The sequence below is a fragment of the Tenebrio molitor genome, chromosome X (assembly GCF_963966145.1).
Source record: "Tenebrio molitor chromosome X, icTenMoli1.1, whole genome shotgun sequence".
NCBI classification, from domain to species: domain Eukaryota; kingdom Metazoa; phylum Arthropoda; class Insecta; order Coleoptera; family Tenebrionidae; genus Tenebrio; species Tenebrio molitor.
In genome coordinates, this window is record NC_091055.1 from 2807672 (window position 1) to 2824069 (window position 16398).

At 37.9% G+C, this 16398-nt stretch overlaps 1 protein-coding gene across 2 annotated transcripts in view; it reads left to right on the forward strand.

Annotated features, from left to right (window-relative positions):
• The window catches only part of LOC138140083 (protein CEPU-1-like), a 281937-nt gene that overhangs the window by 44677 nt on the left and 220862 nt on the right, over positions 1-16398 (forward strand). The window contains exon 1 of one of the 2 annotated variants that reach the window (XM_069060789.1): positions 15088-15196. The exons of the other annotated variant lie outside the window; for it this stretch is intronic. The gene's annotated coding sequence lies outside the window, so the exon portion shown is untranslated. Of the gene's footprint in view, positions 1-15087; positions 15197-16398 lie in introns of those variants that run through there. 2 annotated transcript variants of the gene reach the window in all.

Below are 16398 nucleotides of genomic sequence, written 5' to 3' on the forward strand. Positions count from 1 at the left end.
AAATTGCCAATATACACCCTTCCGAATCCAAAAACGACAAGCGTCTTCGCGCCACTTCGCGACAAACTCAAACATTTTCATTTACTACACTTTTACGCACTTATTTATATTTAATATCCCCGCATCTTTTGAATCTTGCCAAATCCCGGCGAATATTAAACAAAAAGTAATTTCAATATGCCCTGTATAAAAACCATTTCATTTAGGGCGCTTTTTATTAAAGTCGGCCTTGTTTTTATCGTTGCGTTTTATTTCATAAACCTGAGCTTCGACCAACACTCAATAAGATGCCGACGGAATTAAACTTTAAATACCTCGCGGTGCTCTCCAGATATTCCTCCCTGTTCCTCTCGCAAAAAACACTTCTCGTCCGGTCGTAATTGATATCGACAAATTACCTCGAACCGGAGGAAAATTTCTTCGCCGCGGACCCACGCGTTCAATAACGTAATGGTGCGGACCCACCGTCGCGAAAATTCGGTAATTAATAACCAGCACCGGTTACATTCACCCGACGCGCTAAATAAAATTTATTGTTATTTTGTAATTTGTCTAAAACAAGGCGAGCAAAACAAATCGTGTTTCCTGGGCAGTGAATCGTAAAAGGCGGGGTTAGAAAATCCGGATCTGCTGTTTGATATAATTACATCCAGGGCTGTAATTTGAGATTATAATTATGCTTTGGATAATCTAATCTAATTCTATTATTCAGATATGTTGAATTGCTGGAAATCTGACTAACACTGTGGTATGTTAACATCACTTGTGAGTTTTGTCAGCGCTATCCTTTAATTACCTACCAGGTTATCGTGCACATTAGACAAATGATGTTCTGAAACAATGTGACTCATCTCAGAAATTCAAGATCACAAATGTCTCACGTAATGATTTGAATGTTTGATATTAAATCATTATTCGTCGTTTCCTTCCTCGCACCACCACTGCGACTACGTGCGCTTTTCCATAAGTCTCGTAACATAACGTAACGCTAAATCTATCTCTCGGGCTTAAATTTACCGGCACTTCGCTGTAGTTCTCTTAATAAGTTCTTGGATGTTCGCAATGTTTCATTACAGTTACCACATTTCGGTCAACGCGAGTAGCGATTTCTCCAAATGATAAACTTCCGAGGCGCAACCAATAACGTGATCCCTTTCAAAGTTGCCTAATTGGTGAAAATGGTTCCGTACATAAACTTTGGCCCTTTTAGAGTAGTGTTTAACATTGAATGTGAAAAGTTAACCGGCGGTAGCTATCAGATTCGAACTAATTGACAAGAATAACATCTACATGTTATTAATCCAACTGTTGCGAGAAATCGAAACCTTGACTGACTCCCGTGCAATTAAGGTAATTATGCAGGAGAAATAGCGGATGAGAAGAATGTGACGTGGAGAAGTCGAGGAGCTCGAAAGAAAAGTAATTTGTCAGAGGAGTTTGAACAACTACCAAATTTGAGAGGATGCTAACGTATTATTTTGGTACTAAGTGGGAACGTGAAATTGCGAGATAATATTGCAGAGAATGCTTTATAAAATGTAATACTTAAACTTATAAATGACTACTATTGCGAGTTACTTTATGAAACATTTTAAACTTTTAAGTAAATTACGTTGTCTATCATCTACACGAAAGCAGCGGTTATTGTTAATTAAACAATTATTCAAATTTTCTTTGGAACTCGCTATTAAGGTAGCGCTGTCAAATATCTACTAACTTCCTCGAACTTACTAAACAAAATATTCCGAGCTCACGAAATTTCTTCAAAAGACATCAAAAGAAAAACACAATTATATTTCCTTCTAGTTATAGCTCTTGTACTCGGAAATTAGCGTTCAACACAAAACAACAATAATTTTTAGCGGTAACTTGCTCTGCGACAATGATGTCAAAGTTGGGAGTTGGAGAGTCAAGTGAAAAAGATGTATCTTACGGTAAGTTCCCGTTAATAACTACCGACTGCATTCTTTCCTCATCGGATAGTAACGCAAAAAAGGAAAACTGGAACTTGGACATTTTCAATTATTATTTTGTATTTATTGTAATAGAGTCCCTCCCGAATTGCACTCGATAGAAAACTTACAAATGGAAGCCGTAGCAAATCCCAATTAGTAACAGTCGGCGCATCCTGCTGATATCCTATACGGAGTGACCGAAATAAATTCGCTCGTTGTTACTACACTTTTCTGCAGAAGGTCAGAGATACAATGTATCGTATTAAGTAAGAAATAAGAGAGCGAAGTAATCGGAGACATGTCTATAAATGAGTTAATCATAATAAGAAGGTGGCTGGCGGGGTCGACTCTGCGTGTGCTTTAATCACTGTTTGCATCTGATAAAACATTACCATGTTATTTGCATAGCAGTTAGAGCTGAACAAATTGCTGAAGGGTCAGTGCTGCGAATTTTATTCAAATTCCGTCGACCGAAAAGCCCCGAACAGCGCACAACAACACGTGCATTATCGAGTAAAATTGAACCAAAAAAAACGAGTGTGTGCTTAAGAGCGCACGACAGAAGTGAAAACTTCTGTGACGCTCGTGGTTGATTTTAAGTAATATATAAGGTGTTTCACGTAACTTTCCGAGATCTACGCCGAATGTATGCAACCCAATATTCAGTAGTCACAAAATGCTAGATACCAAAAAGTACAATTTGATTATCATATTTTTGGAAACCCTTGACGTAAATCAAACCTATAGTTATAAATGAAAGAAGTTTTGTTGTATTTAAAGTTCGTCAGGGTCGGAAAGTTACGTGAAACACCTTGTATATTATATAAATGATATTATTATGGATGATAGCACTTGGAGGAATCAGGAACAAGGTATAAATAACTATGTAATATTATTTAGATCCAATGCTGTTTTTAAATAAAGACTAAAAGTCTGTATTTTTCAATAGAAACTGCAAATACGTCCGCTTTTAGAGGAAGCAGACCGGCAAAATTTGTGAGGTTAGGTTTTGATGTTGTAAGTTTTATTTTAACTGTATTTGCTTGAAGATGGTTTATTTTATTGAACAGAACATAAGTTTTCATAGCAAGCGGGACCGGACAATCATTTATAAATACCCTGTATTATGATAATTTGTTTATTTTCCGCTTCACATTTTGCTACACAAATTTTTCCAATAGATGAATTGTTAAAGCCATATAATTGAGAATTATCCACTAAATCCTAATCCATCTGTGAACTTTAATATTTGTCGTGTCTTCATCGTTTTTATACAGGTGTCCCTAAAAAAGAAGACAAGTCTATAGCTCCCTTATTTATCGGACGATTTAAATTATCTATGCACCAAATTAAATGGTTGTGAATAGGCTACAAGATGGCCTACCAAATTTACGTATAGCCCTAAGGGCTTCAAGGTTAAGCTGTCAAAAACAATTTTTTCAAATGGGAACATATACTTTTTTTAGAAATTTTGATAGAGATTTTTATTCTGAAAACAACAACAACAAGTACAACCTTGCATAAAAAAATAACACTAACTTTTGAAACAAATGACGAGCACCAAGCGAGAACCTATCAAAATGCATTGCATTACAGTGTAATAACCAAATTAAGTTAGCTGGAAAAACAAATGACAAATAATAACATAGGGATTGCGCAACTATGTTTAGCGCAAAATCGAACGCATAGACGATACATAATAGCGTTTTTTAAACTTTTTTTTTGTATTTTTGTTATGTAACTGTATACTTGTGATACATTGTTGTTTTCAGAATAAAAATCTATTAGAATTACTAAAAAGAAGTATGTGTTCGTATTTGAAAAATAGTTATTTATTTAACGAGTTCGTGTGTAAATTGGGCTTTTTTTGGTATGAGTGGGCTAGATTAAAACGCGAGTGAAACGAGCGTTTTAAAGGCCCACGAGTGCCAAAAAAAAATCCCATTTACACAAGAACGAGTTGAATATAACGTTTTTTTGTTCGACGACCCCCTTATAGGTTCCAAATCGCTTAAAATCTTGAAAATTAACTTGACGTTTCGTTTTGACAAGTTGTCACATTTATCAAAATCCGTTCACATAGGAGAAAATTCTCAAATTCTGACAGTGTCGAACAAAAAAAATATTTTAACAGTTTACTATTGAAGCCCATGAATTTATTAGGCCCTTTTGTAGCCTATTCCCAACCATTTAATTTGGTGTATAAATACATAGTTAAAATCGTCCTATAAATGAGGGAGTTATAGACTCGTCTTCTTTTTTGGGGACACCTGTATATGGCTACTCCTGCAGCTCTGCACTGAGGTCATTTAAATTTAGCAACACAATGAAAACACAATGAAAATTTGGAAGTGACAAATGACGCACAGTTGACTCCCGAGATTTTAGCTGCGAACGATTTTAGCGTGATGCGAACGATTTTAGCGTGTCGCATGAAACAAATTCAGTGCGCGGCGGGAATAAAATGTATGTGGTGCGCCTAAAGAAGTTTTCACTTAAAAAATCATCGATCTCGATGCAGATATCGGATTGCGCGGCAAGACGTTTGGTTCCCAAGTCGTCGACTGTGTGTATTATTATTGGGTTATGATAGGGGAGGGAGGTCGGTGGCAAAGTGGTTGCAGTTTCCGCGTTCCATTTGACTTTGGAAATATTCGAAAGTTTGTAAGATCGAATGTCGGAGGTGGGAGCGGCGGCAGTGCATCCGTAAAAAGAAGAAAATAACCCGAAAAGTTAGTTGAGTGCGAGATAATTCGGGCGATAAAATTGACAATTACGGGTGTGCCTCTTGGTGTCCTGTCGTAAAAAATCCGTCCCTTCAAAGGCGAGAGCACATATTTCAGCGCGGCCGTCATATACAGGCAAATTTTAAGCACAGAAAAGTTGAAGTACAATTTTTAATAACGAGGCCCACGGGGGCAGTTCTATCACGCCGGCCCGGGGCGGCGGGGCTCGAAGAACGTCCAAATTCGCCGTTCCCACTTAAAGACCCAAATTTTAACCCTATAACGGTGTCAAAAGTTCGGCCTTACAGTTCGACACGCCATCCCAATAAATGCCCATAATAGTCGGATCTGCAGTAAACCCCCGAGAACTTAATCTCTCACCACCGCCACCTCGCATAAATCTTATTAACTCACTGTCCCATTTTGCCGTACATATAAAATATACTGCACGCAAAATTTATGGGGGTGCTCATGTCCTTTCCATTACCTAAATAAATAAATATCGCCGACAAACTGCTACTTCAAACGTTGAATCAATACTGTTCCCATGAATATCTTCGCACGCACACACCTACACTATTATCTCGCAACTTCATTTACTTCCCCCGCTTATTAATTCACGCTGCGTAAGTAAACACATTACGTAATCAACCGTCATTTAATTGTGGCCAAAATTACATAAATTAGGCATTCACTGGCGGCAACCGGAATTAGATTTTTGACTCGACTTCGACATCCCCGATCAATTAACTTCCGAAAAATATTTTTCCCAATAGGAGACACTTTTACCACTTTCTTAATCGCATAAATTCGCTCGCCCTCAGCTGCATCTTAACACTAAACACAAAATTTATTCACACAAGAACCGACCACTAATCGAGACTCGCTAATTCCAACGTTCCACATAATGTTAAATCAATTTTGTACTATCGGAAAAGAATTATTTATCAGCGACGGCTTCGCCTCCTCGACTACGTAAAAATGTATTTGCTCACATCGACAAAAGGAGGTGAATTATGTCATCCCCGAGGGAAAGAATCAAATTAGTAGTATTGATTTTGTGCCCCTCTAAATAAATTACTAATTTCAAGTAATTTTCATTACGAAGCGACTTAACCCTGCTCGAAGTGGTTTCACCGAACACTTTACCTAATCGTAATTATCCTCTTTGCCCACTTTGACACTTTCCTCTCGCCTAATTTTTATGAACGCGCGTTATCGCGCTCTAATCATGATAATTTTACCGAAGACTGTAAAACGACGCGATCAAATGTTATTTTGAACCGGTGGTTATGGTATAAACGTCAATATCAGATAACGATGTCATCTTTATTTTACACGCTCCCAATATGAAGAAAATCTAGTGGAAAATTGTTTCTGGGAAGCATTATTTCAACATTCTTTCAAGTTTTAAGGCCTCATTAGCAGTTAAAAAGCAAGTTTATTATATAATGCCGCTTTTATCTCTCGACTTCTCTTCTTATAGCCAATTTATTGAAATTTATCAAATAGAGACACAAATTTGATAAATTAGGTGATCAAGTTTATTAGTCGGTCGTCATTTTCCGACGTAATTTCGTTCAGAAGTTGATTTTTAAGTGGCCACCGATGTCGGTGCGATATTCTAAAATATTTAATGGATAAACCCGCCAAAATAAACAGAGTGTGCTAATTAAATAGGTTTATGGCGTGCACGGCAAGTTGTTCGTATCTGCTCGAAATTGCCGTTCGGCAATAATCGTTTATTAAATTCAGAAATGTCCTTCGTTCTGTGATATAGTGAAATGGATGTTGAGGAGAAGACCCCATTATACTTTATATCTCGCGCCTGAGGGGCAACAGGAAGCAACTGTTTTTCCCCTAATATTATAAAAAGCGAATTAATTAGACTGGCACACTTTAGAGAAATTTGTAGCGTTCGCACGGCCAATTAATAAATATTTTTGAAAGTTTCCGTCCTGACCTTCGGCGAAATTAATGAAGGCAATGATTTTTTGCTGGGCGCAGCTTGCGCATAGTAATAATGTTGGAGATTTCGTAGAGAAAGGGAATAAAAAAACACCGGCGACTTGAGTAGAAAATGATGGAAGTATTGCTGAAATATTCCGACATCTTGAAGTAAATGTAAAAGTGTGAAATTGCTTTAGTCCTGTGACTTGGCAGAAATCTGAAGCACGATATTAATCATTAAAATGAATTTAACTTATCTCCGTGAAGGTCTTCAATTACGAGAGCCACTTCTGCCTCCGATAAAACAAGAAAACAGTTATTTTATTTTGAAGACGCGACGTAAATAATGCAGCGATGTTGACGTCGGGAGAAGTTATTGTAAAATGTTTTGTCGTATTTACCGACACTTGAATAGGTAAACCCGACTTGGGAAACTCCTCATCGGTGGAAAAACCCAAAACACAAGTGGAAGTCCGAACATTTCATAAGTAGGCGGTTAAAGTTGGTATTTATAGATGAGGGAAGGGTTTGGGGTGGTCTTTGTGTTGCAGACTTTGCAAGAAGATTTGGTCGAGATGTTCTGACGTCACAAAAGTTATACAGGGTGTTTTTGAAATGCGTGCACAAATTAATCACGAGCTACTGACCTCATGTAGAACTCGGAAGAAATATTTAAAAAATTCAAAAATGACATTTATTTTTTGAGCTACAATTTTTTTAAGTTGCTTTTAGTTTTCTACGTTGCCCTACAACCTCGTAGGTAAAATTCCGACACATTTTAAAATACACCCTGTATATCATGTTTTATAAAATATGATATACAGGGTGTATTTTTAAAATGTGCCGAAATTTTACCTACGAGGTTGTTTGACAAAGTAGAAGACTAAAAGCAATTAAAAAAAAATGTAGCTCAAAAAATAAATGTCATTTTATTTTTTGACATAGAATTTTTTAAATATTCTTTCCGAATTCTACATGAAGCTAGTAGTTCGTGATTAAAATTTGTGCATGTATTTCAAAAACCCTCTGTATATCCGCCATTAGGCATTTCGACTCGAGTGGGGCACATCATTTGTCAAAGATTCGATTGAAAATAAATTTTTGTAGTTCGATACGTGCCTTATCTTTACTTTTATCGTCGAAGAAGACTTTGATGGTCGTGCATTATCTGACCCGTTCGGATGTAGAACACTTTAGAAATATTTCAATATCTCTTGTCTGTCGAAATCCGATTGTTTGTTACACTTGAGTTACGTATTCCAGTGTGTTCGAGTAGGCTGTAAAAGGATACGGCTTGCAATCTACAGTCGCTGCAGTCGTGAAGCTTTCCTGTAAGCAAGAGCGGAAAGCTGAGCTGCTCTTAATAGTGAAGGATTATCTCGCAAGCTTTGAAAATGTTCACTTTTTGATGGGCAGACCGCGGCAAGAAGAGTAAGAAAAAGAAGTCATCAAGCTCGCTCGCTGTGACCGACATCGTGAACTAGTTGGCTTTTCAGTATGTCGCGAGCGTTCCGAAATAACGTAATATGTTACACTACTCACTCCGCTCGAAATATGAAGAATTTAATATAAAACGTAGTACATTTTTGTACGTTATGCCGTGGTCTAACACAAAACGACATAAATAATCCCGATCGAGATTAACTCACCTGTTTAGACCCAAATAAAAAGTCGACGATTCGACACCACTTGTGCTTTTCCACGTGCGCCATTCTTTAATTTCCTTCATCTGAGAACAAAATTGTGTGTCAAATAAATTCATCCTGACGGACAGGCGCAAAGCTTTGTGTTTGCGCAAAACAACTTAATTTGCATACATTTTTTATGGCATAATTTTATCGTTTGAGACCTGTGCGGGTATAGAATTGCAGCAAACGAGCATTTTTTCGGCGTTTGTGTGTGTGTGTGCGAACCGAAATTCAAAATGACGCAAGCGTGTAAAGCGTTTTTATCCCGACCACATCTAGCAGAAACACAATGCGAACAATTTGGGTAGAATGGCCCTGATATATGAGAATTTGCCTGAAATACTGCTGGAATTGATATCCGGAGAGAAATAGAGCTTGCCACAGGTGGGATTTAAGGGTGCTCGTTCTTATATGTCAGGACCTAAATCAGTTTTTATGTTTACACTCTTCATTATTAATTTAGAAATTCCTTCCAGGAATAACCGATATCGCCGGCCGATCGTTCGCAGATGCGTAATTAATCATCGCGAATTCGGGGGATTCACACATTACGGCGCGTCGTTAAAAATCGACAATAACGCACAGGGATCCGTCATTAGTCGTGACAAAGTCGATTTGTCTTTCTTGAAGGATCTCGCGATCGATCTCTTCGATTTTCGAAAGCTCCAAATGACGTGACATTTTTTAATATAACGTGGACATTAGCAAAGTCGAAATGTTACATAAGCAAATAGGAATAAAAGCTCTCAGAACGGGGATAACAGGAGAAATGAGAAGCGATAAAAGCGGAAGGGACCGAGGTTACTGTCCCAAGAATTCGTTTTTTGATGAATAGGTGTCGAAATGCGAAAATATTGAACATATAAATTCTATTAAAAGTAAATCTAACATTCAGAACCAATAGGACGCCTGGAAATCGTTTCCAATCAATTGAAAGTATCGAATAACACGTTAAATTAAACGGCGCACTCGAAATTCGACCTAAACGTCCCGAATCGCAAATATCAAGTGTTCTTCGTTAACGTCATTCCGGAAGGAAATCTTTTTCATCGGAGACGTCAAGCGTTCTTCTAGTAACTAGAGAATATAATTATCCGAAACTTTAAGTTTTTACTTGTTTTAGCCAAATTACGCAACTTCTCAGTACTTGTGAGATACCGTACAGAAAGTTTTAGATTGAGCTTTGAAATATGCTGTAAACTTCAAAGTGACCATTGAGATTTCGACCAACTTTAAACATTAATTAAATTTGATTGATGCGATGCGCCAGAATGGACTAAACCACTTTTGTCTGCTTAAAATAGTGTTTTACTGATTTATCAGATTTTCGTGTCAACCCCTATTAAGGGTGATTTTTAATTTGGCGTTCAAGAGTCGATTGTGAACGCCCACAGTGTAGTCTCACTAATGTCAATTTGTTTGAAATCAATTTGAATTTTCAATTCAAATGAAATGGTTCTTAATGAAAACGGTAATTTTACCAACTCACAAGCGCACGAAAAGTAACTCTTTTTCGGACGGTGACCGTGGCGCCATCTGTTGGTCTGTTCAGTAAGTTAGCAACCGATAATTGTCCTGTCACCATAAATTATGTAAATAAGTAATTGTGTTGCAAATAGTAAATTTCTAGTTGTGTTGGAAAGCTGATAACAAATATGTACACAAAAAAAAATGTTATGTCATATGTATTAATAAATTTATCTATTTCAAAAAGGTAGATACCAAAATAAATTTGCAATTTTTCCAATAATGTCTTTTGCTTTGTAGTTCGTGCGGTCGCCTAAAAGTCTGCCAAAAAGTGCCTTTTGTCCTCTCCTGATTCAAGCCTCGGCTGCGCCTCGGAGAGAAAACCCAGACTCGAACGAAAAAGATGCACTTTTTGGCCTTGGTACACAAATAACTAATGAATACTGCCATTGATTTGTTTTAAAACGCTAACTGAGAATTTGCTGAATTGGAGTTTCTTCACTGATGAATCTTGGTTTTACTTGGATGGTTATATCAACTCACCAAACATGCGATGGTGGAGTTCAGAAAAATCTAATTGCTTTGAAGAGTTTCTACGACACCCACCAAAAGGTGGGAGTCTGGGCGGCTATTTCAAGACAGTACAAATACCATAAAAAAAATCCCAAAAATGTTAACGATACCAATTTTTTGGGGAACCTTGACGCCTGCAAGGTATCGGGAAATTATACAGTAATTTCCTAAACAGCTTCATGATGGTGAAATTGTGAACGGGTATTTCCAACGACTCAACAAGACGGTGCCCCTGCACACACTACATACGAGACCTTGAATATGATACAAGAAAAAGAAGACCTCACTCCTCATTAAAGTTTATTTTTTCGTTTGTTATTATAACACTCAACTGCTTTTAGTTACATTAGCATTTTGAACTGTCGATTAATGAAATGAAAAGTGAGGTTAGATATAAGTTCAGATGTCAAATTAACAATTGTCGTTTCGCTGGTGTGTTCACAATCAACTCTTCAACGACAAATTAAAAAAAAAAACGATATATCGTACTCTAACGAATAATGTTGAAAAATTCGTCAGCAACAAGCTCCGTGGGTGGCTTTTGTAAATATTTAATTTTTACAGGTTTCTCTAATCGTTTGTCGTCAAAGCTAACACGATTATACCGTTACATTAACAAATTATAAAACATAATTCATATTTCCAGCTCCAATGTGCTCTTTTCGTTTGTTGTAGTTTTCTGATTTTTGTGAAAAGGTTGAAAATTAACCAATCATAATTTACTTTACCAAATGTGGATAGAACTGTATAGGACAAGAAAATTTTGATTATTAACGAATACACTACTATGTATCGGATCTATCTGATCCAAAAACAATTTTTGAAAAAATGAACGACTACACATTGTATGTCTAATTGTATACAGGGTGTTATTGAAAGTTGTACAGATATTTTAACCACGAGCTACTGGCTTCATGGAGAACTCGGAAAAAATATCTAAAAAATTCTAGGTCAAAAAATAAAATGACATTTATTTTTTGAGCTACAATTTTTTTAAATTGCTTTTAGTCTTCTACGTTGTCAAACAGCCTCGTAGGTAAAATTTCGGCACATTTTAAAAATACACCCTGTATATCTTATTTTATAAAACGTACACCAATGCGGTTTCCTTGTTTTAAAGCATATTTCCTATAGGTTACTTCGCATTGGCGTACATTTTATAAAACATGATATACAGGGTGTATTTTTAAAATGTGCCGAAATTTTATCTACGAGGCTGTTTGACAACGTAGAAGACTAAAAGCAATTAAAAAAACTTGTACCTAAAAAATTACCTAAATGTCATTTTATTTTTTGACCTAGAATTTTTTAGATATTTTTTGCCTGTATGTACTTTCAGAGAGATACCACAAAAAAAGATAAAATTTGAAAAACCATTGCTTGGGATCAACAAACAAACAACATTCAAGCGTCAAGCTTTCGATCTTGCAGCTTACGATTTTATACTGTGCAACTTAAACCTACTCGTGTAAAATCGCTTAATGAAATATTTGTCGTTGATCGTGTCTTGTTTCGTATTTTTTACTAAATTATTAATTGTGAGAACACGCGACTGTCGTACGTTTTTATTTGTAAAATTGCGCTCGGTCCATGTTTTGAAATTTTTTGTCAGTAGATTAGCGCTCGAAAAATTGTCTACTTATGTAAAGAAGGAGTGTTCGGGTGAGGAGGGGAAACGTTCGTGGGGCCAAGGTTGATCACTGTTGAATACCCATTTGAAAAAAACGGGCTACATCTATAGAAACATGAAACGGCAATTATTGGAAAACAACAGAATTCAATCAGGAACTGATGTTAGGTTGTCATATTGTTTCTCCTTGTTAGAGTAATAGTTTCGAGTCGAGTTTGATCATCGCAAATTATAACTGAAAGTCACGTATATTAAGTACAATTATTTAACTATTTACTAAACACGCAACTGCTGTCGTAGAAATTTCTGTTCGTGAAACTCCGTAAAATACACGTTTTGTGAATTGTTATGAATTTTCTTGTTATTCAGAAGGCCGAAATAAATTTTGATTCGCTCGGTGAAACTGCTGTTGAGGCAATTGTTTAAATAGTTGCAGAAACGGAACCTTTGATATTTAGCTACAATTTACAGTCGGATTATGCATACAGTAGAGATTGAGGTTGTAAATAAATTTGCTTCTGCACAAAATCTGGATAACAACACGGACGCTTCAAGTTGATTAACGTTTTTGCATAAAATCGTTATTTACTTAATAAAAAGCCATTCTCAAAGTTAAAATATTTCCTTTCCTAACGGCTACATGCTTCACTTATTTCAAGAATATTCCCTTGTCTCGATCACTCCTTCGAAATTTCGGGATTACAGCTTAAAGAAATACTTCAAGTTTTATTTAAGGGTGGCCGTTTCAAAGGAAAATCACCGAAGGCGTTATATTTATAAGACATCACGTTGCTCCCTCGTTTTCCGACACATGCAGATTTAATTTTCCCAAATTTTCCAATTACCCCCAAATTTAATTAAATATTGATCAAGCAAAGAGGAAGTCCGGTTTGACCCCCGACGGTTATTACGCACAATCAAAACCGGCCACGACAATTTATTTATTTGTTTACAGACTTCTTTCATGCATATTTCAGGAAAGAATCTGGAAATTCGAATACTGACAAACAGGAAACTCCACTTCCCCGATTTGACCTTTGCCGCTGGTAAAAATTTATACAGTACGAGACAATCACAAATATTTTCGTTGTCTGGAGAATAACAGTGGAGAAAAAAATCATTTTTTTAGGATACGGTGAGTCACCAAGGAATTAGCGTAACAAGGGTAGTTTGCTGTGGTCACTCTACCTTGAGTGTAAGTTGGGAGTTAGTTAATGTTGACGTTAATCTGGTATGCACGTGTGGGTTGTCTAACAAAGGCGAGCATGATTGATTTAGGCGGGTACAGTACGTTAGAGACGTGAACCTTGGTTTAGGGCATTGTCATACATATGTTGATGTTATTGAAAACATATTGTTATTCAAAACCACCGATAAATAACGTACAGCTGCAACCGAAACATTTCAGACAGAATTAGCTGTATTTTCACTTAACTAGACATACTATTCCAGAAAACAAATGCCTGGAAATACTCGAACGCTGAATGACAAACTAATTAAAGTCGAACAGTATATCACTAGCCGCCATTTTGTCGTCTCACTCTTTCGCGTCTTAAGAAAGGGGACACATTCATCCGCGGTTTCGGCTAAGACGCCTCCTCGGAAACCACCAGATTGTTTTAGGATTACTTCATGCAGACTCTCTTTACTGGAAATAAATTTCGTCCAGATTTTAAAAGTGTGCTTAAGCACCTGTCTCTCGCGCGACTTCCCTCCGTCATCCCTGACCATCGCATCGTAATTATCTCCTTAATTGTCGAAAAAACTAAGCAGGTTTTTTGGAACGGAAGCAATTAAAATAGCTTTTTCCCCGCAAGAGATCAGGGTGGAAGTTAATTGGTAGCCGCGCAATATAACGAGCACCTCCTCGTCGACCAATAATTCAGAATGTAAATTTACTACAAATGTGTTTATTTCGTTGATGGTGGCGGAGAAGGTGCAAAACACGTGTTAACATTCCAGAGCTCGACCTCCTGGCGGCGTACAACGGTGCGTTTAACTATTCTGCACAATTAACCGTTCCCTCGATTATCCATAGTCGTCGAAGAAAATCGGAAAATCTGGACGTTCGACTGGTCCGGTGGTCGTTGTCTCTTGCGGCCAATTTCGCCAGCTAAAGCTCGCATTGTCGGGGAAAAATTCTGTTTAGGTGTACAGCCCGGTCGGGTAACTTGATAAAACCCTAGCAGGGTGTGAAACCAATTTATTGACGTGTTTTCAGATCTGAAGGAACGGTCCGATTCTGAATTGTAATATCGAGAACTCGCACTCGCTGAATTGCCCAACATCTTTCTCGATTTCCCACGATACTATTTTACTAAATATCTCCGATTTCACCTATTCGAAACCGTCTAAAACGCGACCATCAAAGGCGATCACGTTGAACGAATTGAATGGTCAATTTTATTTTTCCACTGAACGTACACACTTACTTGTCGATATTAAATTCAGGAAAAATTTGATTTTCTGTAAAATATCGTCGCTCCGGGCTTTTCATCAATTCACTCTACAAATGTGCTTTTAAAATAATGGTAGCTATTTTAATTATTTTATGGAGGAAAATTAAATTATACGTGTTTCGTTGCGCTTCGAAATGCATTTAGGTGTAACGTGATTAACGGACGCGGATTTTTGACGTACCTACTCTTGGGAAGTTGAATCGTGTCAGGGGAAAAAATAAAATGCAGCGGAAGTAAGAGTCTAGTGCAGAATAAATAGCCGCGGACTCGAAATAGGAATGCCAAACACGGTAGTCTGGCTTCATTTGTTGTTCGTAGCAGAAATAAACGTTGTAAACAATGTGCTGAGTCGGCTTTGCTGATTCCAAACGGCAAGAAATCCAGTTTTAGTCTTGCGTTTTCCATTCAGACCACCCGAATTCAAGTCCGTATTAGTATTCGCATCGCTTTTTGCCAAATACATGCGTGTTAGCATTGATAGTGAATTATCGGTTAAATGGTGGCGATGCATTTGTCACGCCGGAGGCACACCAATCGTGAAATGCCTACAGGAGACTGAGCGATGGTGAAATTTTACGTTCGAAGTGTGCAGTGCGGCCAGAATTTTTATAAAAAGGTTGATTTATCATCGCACCACCAAAAATAAAACCGTCGATGTAATCGTATTTATTGTGAAAGAACTAAACCGTGAAAACAACACAATGTCATGTAACGTTGTTATCGTTGATCGTGATGTATGCGGTCGGAGGTAAGCAAAGTCCGCATAATTTATAGTCAGCAGAGGGCCGTTGGCTGTTGTTGGTTGTTGGACTGTTGGCGTAGCGACGCTACTGTCGTGTGTTACATGACTGATTACTTACTGACAGAAATTAGCATACGTGTCATATCTAGAATTCTACGCTTCGCTTTTACTATTCCCATTACGCTCCGTTACACTTCAGAGTTTCCATCAGTCCGGTTTCCCAATATTGGCACCTTGTTAACGGGCATCGCTTTGCCACTAATACGTCAACCTTTTGCACAATTCGATAAAAGCCCCGCTGCAATTCATGTAGTTTAATGGCCAACCTCGCCGTAATTATGGCTCCATAAAGAAGTTTATTATGGACCCGGTACCACCGCCTCGATGTCGTAAAAGGACACGCCAATACTACCGCCGCGGTCTTACCATTCACAGAAAATCAACGAGAAGAGGACCGTCCAAAATCCGGGAAAAAGTAAATGGCGTATTGTTGGTTGCATACCCAATTTGTGACGCACAGGTTTGCGGTCAAAATACGCGTCAAATTTTGTTTAATGAGAAGATGAGAGATGATTAATAAAGTGGTTGTGGAGAAGAATATATGGTTGGTATGGTTTTCTAGATGGGAGTCAAAAATTTTCGGTTAAAAAATGTCGTGCGTTTGCACGTTCCGCCTACCTAGACGTCTTCAGCCGTTGGCGAATTTGTCACTGTTCCGTTTGATCGGTTCGGCGCTAATTCGACGTTTTTTATTAGGCAAGATAATAAATGGTAGGGTGGCGAACTAGGCTAGTTGCGTATTCACCACGTCGTCCCCCGCATTTCGTTGTGGGCAAGAGGTCGATGTGGGCACACGCAGCTTTGTATTCCAATAACGCATCAGTTGATCGTAAATAAACACCCTTCACGGAGTTATTCGGCACAAATTCCTGGACTTTGACGTCGACGCTAGGTCAGCCGGTCCCAACTTATACCAGGTAGCGCAAACAAGATGGGCAAGGGCTCGTTTATCAACGTCCGACCAGGAATTCACCCGTCTTCTGCCCACCCTGATACATCTCAAATTTGGACCGGCGTGTGCCCTTCCGTCGCTCGCTTTGACATTTGCCAGGAATACATCAGTCCGGAAAAATATCATCGCTCATAGGGCGAAGCGTCGCCCTCGAGCGAACCCACCAAATCGCATAAATTACGGAAACCTGACTTAA